The sequence below is a fragment of the Arachis stenosperma genome, chromosome 7 (genome assembly GCF_014773155.1).
Source record: "Arachis stenosperma cultivar V10309 chromosome 7, arast.V10309.gnm1.PFL2, whole genome shotgun sequence".
NCBI classification, from domain to species: domain Eukaryota; kingdom Viridiplantae; phylum Streptophyta; class Magnoliopsida; order Fabales; family Fabaceae; genus Arachis; species Arachis stenosperma.
The window spans coordinates 64441958-64450750 of NC_080383.1; the positions used below are offsets into that span (position 1 = coordinate 64441958).

An 8793-nucleotide genomic window follows, 5' to 3' on the forward strand; every position below is an offset into this window, starting at 1 on the left:
CAAAAAAAAGCAATGCTTTTACCACACCAAACTTAAAATGTTTGCTCGTCCTCGAGCAAAAGAAGAAAGAAGAGAGTAGAAGAAGAAGAAATGAAGAGAAAGGGAATGGCTTTGTATTCGGCCAAAAGGAAGAGAGATGGTGTTTAAGGTGTGTGAAAATGAAGGATTGAAGGAGGGTTTATATAGGAGAGGGGGAGAGGGTGGTTCGGCCATTTGAGGGTGGGTTTGGGTGGGAAAGTGGTTTGAATTTGAATGGAGGGGTGGGTGGGGTTTTATGAAGGATGGATGTGAGTGGTGAAGAGAAAGAGGGGATTTGATAGGTGAGGGGTTTTTGGAGAAGAGGAGTTGAGGTGATTGGTGAATGGGTGAAGAAGAGAGAGAGAGTGGTGGGGTTGGTGGGGATCCTGTGGGGTCCACAGATCCTGTGGTGTCAAGGAAAAGTCATCCCTGCACCAAATGGCTAACAAAATCACGTTTTGTGCCATTTCTGGCGTTAAACGCCGGGCTGGTGCCCATTTTTGGCGTTTAACGCCAGCTTCTTGCCCCTTTCTGGCGTTTAACGCCAGTCTGGTGCCCTTTTCTGGCGTTAAACGCCCAGAATGGTGCCAGACTGGGCGTTAAACGCCCAACTGCTAGCCTCACTGGCGTTTAAACGCCAGTGAGTTCTTCCTCCAGGGTGTGCTGTTTTTCTTCCTGTTTTTCATTCTGTTTTTGCTTTTTCAATTGATTTTGTGACTTCTCATGATCATCAACCTACAAAAAAGATAAAATAACAAAAGGAAATAGTTAATTATAAAACATTGGGTTGCCTCCCAACAAGCGCTTCTTTAATGTCATTAGCTTGACAGAGGACTCTCATGGAGCCTCACAAAAGATCAGAGCAATGTTGGAACCTCCCAACACCAAACTTAGAGTTTGAATGTGGGGGTTCAACACCAAACTTAGAGTCTGGTTGTGGCCTCCCAACACCAAACTTAGAGTTTGACTGTGGGGGCTCTGTTTGACTCTGATTTGAGAGAAGCTCTTCAAGCTTCCTCTCCATGGTGACAGAGGGATATCCTTAAGCCTTAAACCCGAAGGATTCTTCATTCACTTGAATGATTAACTCTCCACTATCAACATCAATCACAGCCTTTGCTGTGGCTAGGAAGGGTCTGCCAAGGATGATGGTTTCATCCATGCACTTCCCAGTCTCTAGGACTATGAAATCAGCAGGGATGTAATGGTTTTCAATTTTCACCAAAACATCCTCTACAAGTCCATGAGCTTGTTTTCTTGAGTTGTCTGCCATCTCTAATGAGATTCTTGCAGCTTGCACCTCAAAGATCCCTAGCTTCTCCATTACAGAGAGGGGCATGAGGTTTACACTTGACCCTAAGTCACACAAGGCCTTCTTGAAGGTCATGGTGCCTATGGTACAAGGTATTGAAAACTTCCCAGAATCTTGCCTCTTTTGAGGCAGTTTTTGCCTAGACAAGTCATCCAGTTCTTTGGTGAGCAAAGGGGGTTCATCCTCCCAAGTCTCATTTCCAAATAACTTGTCATTTAGCTTCATGATTGCTCCAAGGTATTTAGCAACTTGCTCTTCAGTGACATACTCATCCTCTTCAGAGGAAGAATACTCATCAGAGCTCATGAATGGCAGAAGTAAGTCTAAGGGAATCTCTATGGTCTCATTTTGAGCCTCAGATTCCCATGGTTCCTCATTGGGGAACTCATTGGAGGCCAGTGGACGTCCAGTGAGGTCTTCCTCAGTGGCGTTCACTGCCTCTTCTTCCTCCCAGAATTCGGCCATGTTGATGGCTTTGCACTCTCCTTTTGGATTTTCTTCTGTATTGCTTGGGAGAGTGCTAGGAGGGAGTTCAGTAACTTTCTTGCTCAGTTGTCCCACTTGTGCCTCCAAATTCCTAATGGAGGATCTTGTTTCCGTCATGAAACTTTGAGTGGTTTTGATTAGATCAGAGATCATGGTTGCTAAGTCAGAGGGATTCTGCTTAGAACTCTCTGTCTGTTGCTGAGAAGATGATGGAAAAGGCTTGCCATTGCTAAACCTATTTCTTCCACCATTATTGTTGTTGAAACCTTGTTGAGGTCTCTCTTGATTCTTCCATGAGAAATTTGGGTGATTTCTCCATGAAGAATTATAGGTGTTTCCATAGGGTTCTCCTAGGTAATTCACCTCTTCCATTGAAGGGTTCTCAGGATCATATGCTTCTTCTTCAGATGAAGCATCCTTAGTACTGCTTGGTGCGTTTTGCATTCCAGACAGACTTTGAGAGATCAAATTGACTTGTTGAGTCAATATTTTGTTCTGAGCCAGAATGGCATTCAGAGCATCAATCTCAAGAACTCCTTTCTTCTGATTAGTCCCATTGTTCACAGGATTCCTTTCAGAAGCGTACATGAATTGGTTATTTGCAACCATTTCAATTAGTTCTTGAGCTTCTGCAGGCGTCTTCTTCAGATGAAGAGATCCTCCAGCAGAGCTATCCAAAGACATCTTGGATAGTTCAGAGAGACCATCATAGAAAATACCTATGATGCTCCATTCAGAAAGCATGTTAGAAGGACACTTTCTGATTAATTGTTTGTATCTTTCCCAAGCTTCATAGAGGGATTCTCCATCCTTCTGTCTGAAGGTTTGGACTTCCACTCTAAGCTTACTCAATTTTTGAGGTGGAAAGAACTTTGCCAAGAAGGCATTGACTAGCTTTTCCCAAGAGTTCAGGCTTTCTTTAGGTTGAGAATCCAACCATATTCTAGCTCTGTCTCTTACAGCAAAAGGGAATAGCATGAGTCTGTAGACCTCAGGGTCAACCCCATTAGTCTTGACAGTGTCACAGATTTGCAAGAACTCAGCTAAAAACTGATGAGGATCTTCCAATGGAAGTCCATGGAACTTGCAATTCTGTTGCATTAGAGAAACTAATTGAGGCTTAAGCTCAAAGTTGTTTGCTCTAATGGCAGGGATAGAGATGCTTCTCCCATAGAAGTCGGGAGTAGGTGCAGTAAAGTCACCCAGCACCTTCCTTGCATTGTTTGCATTGTTGTTGTTTTTGGCTGCCATGTGTTCTTCTTCTTTGAAGAATTCGGTCAGGTCCTCTAAAGAGAGTTGTGCTTTTGCTTCTCTTAGCTTTCGCTTCAAGGTCCTCTCAGGTTCAGGGTCAGCTTCAACAAGAATGCTTTTGTCTTTGCTCCTGCTCATAAGAAAGAGAAGGGAACAAGAAAATGTGGAATCCTCTATGTCACAGTATAGAGATTCCTTGAAGTGTCAGAGGAAAAGAAGAGTAGAAGACAGAAGTAGAAAATTCGAACTTATCAGAAAGAATGGAGTTCGAATTTTGCATTAAGGGATAGTGTTAGTCCATAAATAGAAGGATGTGAGGAGAAGGGAAGTAATTTTCGAAAATTAATTGAAAGAGTTTGAAAATATTTTTGAAAAACATTACTTAATTTTCGAAAATGAAAGTGGGAAAGAAATAAAATGATTTTTGAAAAAGATTTTGAAATTGGAAATCAAAAAGATTTGATTGAAAACTATTTTGAAAAAGATGAGGTTAAGAAGATATGATTGGGTTTAAAAAAAATGTGATTGAGAAGATATGATTTGAAAAACATTTTAAAAAAGATTTGGTTTTGAAAATTAAAAACTTGACTGACAAGAAAAGATATGATTCAAACATTAAACCTTTCTCAACAGAAAAGGCAACATACTTGAAATGTTGAATCAAATCATTAATTGATAGTAAGTATCTTTGAAAAAGGAAAGGAATTGATTTTGAAAACATTTGATTGAAAAGATATGATTTGAAAAAGATTTGATTTTGAAAAACTTTGAAAACTTGAAAAAAAATTGATTTGAAAACAAAATTCTCCCCCTGGTGCCATCCTGGCGTTAAACGCCCAGAATGGTGCACATTCTGGCGTTTAACGCCCAAAACTATACCCTTTTGGGCGTTAAACGCCTAACCAGGTACCCTGGCTGGCGTTTAAACGCCAGTCTGTCCTTCTTTACTGGGCGTTTTGAACGCCCAGCTTTTTCTGTGCAATTCCTCTGCTGTATGTTCTGAATCTTCAATTCCCTGTACTATTGACTTGAAAGGACACAAATTAAAAATATTTTTGGATTTTTAATAATGAAGAATAATCAAAATGCAACTAAAATCAAATAACAATGCATGCAAGACACCAAACTTAGCAGTTTGTATACTACTGACACTAATGAGAATGCATATGAGACACACAAAATACTTCAAGTCAATAGAATTCAAAGATTAGAGCACGGAAATCATCAAGAACATCTTGAAGATCACTAAGACACATGAATGAATGCATGCAATTGACACCAAACTTAAGATGAGACTAGTGTCTCAACAAGAAACATAACATATTTTTGGTCTTTTTATGATTTTTTTGATTTTTTTTTTGGATTTTTCGAAAATTAAGTGGAAAAAGATATCAAAATTCTTAATGAGAATTCCAGGAATCAGTGCAATGTTAGTCTAAGACTCCGGTCCAGGAATTAGACATGGCTTCACAGCCAGCCAAGCTTTCAAAGAAAGCTTCGGTCCAAAACACTAGACATGGCCAGAGGCCAGCCAAGCCTTAGCAGATCACTGCTCCAAAAGCAAGATTGACAAAAATCAACAAGCTCTTGTGATGATAAGTTGAAACCTTGGTCCAATGAAATTAGACATGGCTTCTCAGCCAGCCAGATTTCAACAAATCATCATGAAACTCTAGAATTCATCTTCAAGAATTTCGAAAAAAAAAATACCTAATCTAAGCAACAAGATGAACCGTCAGTTGTCCAAACTGAACAATCCTCGGCAACGGCGCCAAAAACTTGGTGTTGTTGCCGGATCTTGGCACTGATGTTACCAAAAGCTTGCTCAAAACATGAACAATCCCCGGCAACGGCGCCAAAAACTTGGTGCGCGAAATTGTGAACAATACTTTTCACAACTCTCATAATCCCCGGTCATGAACTCCAAAAACTTGGTAGTTCAATTCCATGGCATTACACAACTTCGCACAACTAACCAGCAAGTGCACTGGGTCGTCCAAGTAATACCTTACGTGAGTAAGGGTCGATCCCACGGAGATTGTTAGTATGAAGCAAGCTATGGTCATCTTGTAAATCTTAGTCAGGCAGACTCAAATGGATATGGTGATGAACGAAAATAACATAAAAGATAAAGATAGAGATACTTATGTAATTCATTGGTAGGAACTTCAGATAAGCGCATGAAGATGCCTTCCCTTCCGTCTCTCTGCTTTCCTACTGTCTTCATCCAATCCTTCTTACTCCTTTCCATGGCAAGCTCGTGTAGGGTTTCACCGTTGTCAATGGCTACCTCCCATCCTCTCAGTGAAAACGATTGCATATGCTCTGTCACAGCACGCGGAATTCAGCTGTCGGTTCTCGGTCAGGCCGGAATAGAATCCATTGATTCTTTTGCGTCTGTCACTAACGCCCCGCCTGCTAGGAGTTTGAAGCACGTCACAGTCATTCAATCATTGAATCCTACTCAGAATACCACAGACAAGGTTTAGACCTTCCGGATTCTCTTGAATGCTGCCATCAGTTCTCGCCTATACCACGAAGACTCTGACCTCACGGAATGGTTGGCTCGTTTGTCAGGCGAGCACTCGGTTGTCAGGCGATCAACCATGCATCGTGCAATCAGGAATCCAAGAGATATTCACTAGAGCCTTGATTGCTTGTAGAACAGAAGTGGTTGTCAGTCACCTTGTTCATAGGTGAGAATGATGATGAGTGTCACGGATCATCACATTCATCAAGTTGAAGAACAAGTGATATCTTGGACAAAGAACAAGCGGAATTGAATAGAAGAACAATAGTAATTGCATTAATACTCGAGGTACAGCAGAGCTCCACACCTTAATCTATGGTGTGTAGAAACTCCACCGTTGAAAATACATAAGCATAAGGTCTAGGCATGGCCGAATGGCCAGCCTCCCAATGATCTAAGAGCTAGATGTCCAAAGATGATCAAAGGATCAAAAACAATCCAAAGATATCAAAATACAATAGAAAAAGGTCCTATATATAGAAAACTAGTAGCCTAGGGTGTACAGAGATGAGTAAATGACATAAAAATCCACTTCCGGGCCCACTTGGTGTGTGCTTGGGCTGAGCAATGAAGCAATTTCGTGCAGAGACTCTTCTTGGAGTTAAACGCCAGCTTTTATGCCAGTTTGGGCGTTTAACTCCCATTTGGGTGCCAGTTCCAGCGTTTAACGCTGGGATTCCTGAGGGTGACTTTGAACGCCGGTTTGGGCCATCAAATCTTGGGCAAAGTATGGACTATCATATATTGCTGGAAAGCCCAGGATGTCTACTTTCCAACGCCGTTGAGAGCGCGCCAATTGGGCTTCTGTAGCTCCAGAAAATCCACTTCGAGTGCAGGGAGGTCAGAATCCAACAGCATCTACAGTCCTTTTCAGTCTCTGGATCAGATTTTTGCTCAAGTCCCTCAATTTCAGCCAGAAAATACCTGAAATCACAGAAAAACACACAAACTCATAGTAAAATCCAGAAAAGTGAATTTTAGCTAAAAACTAATAAAAATATACTAAAAACTAACTAGATCATTCCAAAAACATACTAAAAACAATGCCAAAAAGTATATAAATTATCCGCTCATCATGAACCTTATGGAAACACCTATAACTCATCATGGAGAAATCATCCAAATTTCTCATGGAAGGATCAACAAAAACCTCAACAAGGCTTTAACAATGGTGGACGCAATAGGCTGAGCAATGGCAAGCCTTTTCCATCATCTTCTCAGCAACAGACAGAGAATTCTGAACAAAACACCTCTAATTTAGCCAGTCTAGTTTCTGATCTGTCAAAGGCCACTTTCAGTTTCATGAGTGAAACAAGATCCTCCATCAGAAATCTGGAGGCACAAGTGGGCCAGCTGAGTAAGAAAGTCATTGAAACTCCTCCCAGTATTCTCCCAAGCAATACAGAAGAGAATCCAAAAGGAGAGTGCAAGGCCATTGATATAATCAATATGGTCGAATGCACAAGGGAGGAGAAGGATGAAAATCCTAGTGAGGAAGACCTCCTGGGACGTCCCTCAAGCAAGAAGGAGTTTCCTATTAAGGATCCAAAGGAATCTGAGGCTCATATAGAAACTTTAGAGATTCCATTAAATCTCCTTCTGCCATTCATGAGCTCTGAAGACTATTCTTCCTCTGAAGAGGATGAAGATGTAACTGGAGAGCAAGTTGCTCAATATTTAGGAGCTATCATGAAGCTGAATGCCAAGTTGTTTGGTAATGAGACTTGGGAAAATGAACCTCCCTTGCTCATTAGTGAACTGGATACCTGGATTCAGCAAATTTTACCTCAAAAGAGACAAGATCCTGGCAAGTTCTTAATACCTTGTACCATAGGCACCATGACCTTTGCAAAAGCTCTGTGTGATCTGGGGTCAGGGATAAATCTTATGCCACTCTCTGTAATGGAGAAGCTGGGGATCATTGAGGTGCAACCTGCCTTGTTCTCATTACAATTGGCAGATAAGTCATTGAGACAAGCTTATGGAATAGTAGAGGATGTGTTAGTAAAGGTTGAAGGCCTTTACATCCCTGCTGATTTCATAATCTTAGACACTAGGATGGAAGATGATGAATCCATCATCCTTGGAAGACCTTTCCTAGCTACAGCAGGAGCTGTGATAGATGTCAACAGAGGTGAACTAGTCCTTCAATTGAATGGGGACTACCTTGTGTTTAAGGCACATGGCCATCCCTCTGTGACAAAAGAGAGTAAGCATGAAGAGCTTCTCTGAGTTCAGAGTCAAGAAAAGCCCCCACAGTCAAACTCTAAGTTTTGTGTTGGGAGGCCACAACCAAACTCTAAGTTTGGTGTTAAGACCCCATATCCAAACTCTAAGTTTGGTGTTGGGACTATACAACATTGACCTGATCACCTTGTGGCTCCATAAGAGCCACTGTCAAGCTATTGACATTAAAGAAGCGCTTGTTGGGAGGCAACCCAATTTTATTTATCTAATTTTTATTTTATTTTATTGTTATTTTGTGTTTTATTAGGTACATGATCATGAGGAGTCACGAAAAAATCATAAAAATTAAAAACAGAATCAAAAACAGCAGAAGAAAAAAATCACACCCTGGAGGAAGCACAGGCTGGCGTTCAATGCCAGTAAGATGCATCTGGCCGGCGTTCAACGCCAGAACAGAGCATCATTCTGGCGCTGAACGCCAGAAACAAGCAACATTCTTGCGCTGAACGCCAGGAATGTGCCTAGAGAAGAAAAGCTGGCACTGAACGCCAGTAACAAGCATGAAACTGGCGTTCAACGCCAGAAACATGTTACATCTGGGCGTTGAACGCCCAGAACGTGCACCACTCGGCGTTTAAACGCCAGAATGGTATGCAAAGGCATTTTACATGCCTATTTGGTGCAGGGATGGAATTCCTTGACACCTCAGGATCTGTGGACCCCACAGGATCATCTCAGGATCTGTGAACCCCACAGGATCCCCACCTACCTCACCCTCTCTCTCCATTCATGGTCATCTCTTCTGTTTTTCATTCACCACCTACATCTATCCACTCTTCCCCATACACCACCTACCTTTAAAATTTAAATTCTCTTTCCCACCCAATCCCACCCATATAGCCGAATACACACATCCCTCAATCTCCTCCATATCTTCTTCTTATTCTTCATCTTTTCTTTCTTCTCTTGCTCGAGGGCGAGCAATTTTCTAAGTTTGGTGTGGTAAAAG

The 8793-nt window shown here is 41.5% G+C and overlaps 1 non-coding gene across 1 annotated transcript; it reads left to right on the forward strand.

Annotated features, from left to right (window-relative positions):
• Window positions 1-2554: 2554 nt before the first annotated feature.
• On the forward strand, window positions 2555-2662 carry LOC130943018 (small nucleolar RNA R71). The gene has a single exon (XR_009071557.1). It is a non-coding gene; the product is annotated as a small nucleolar RNA R71 (small nucleolar RNA).
• The last annotated feature ends 6131 nt before the right edge of the window (window positions 2663-8793 follow it).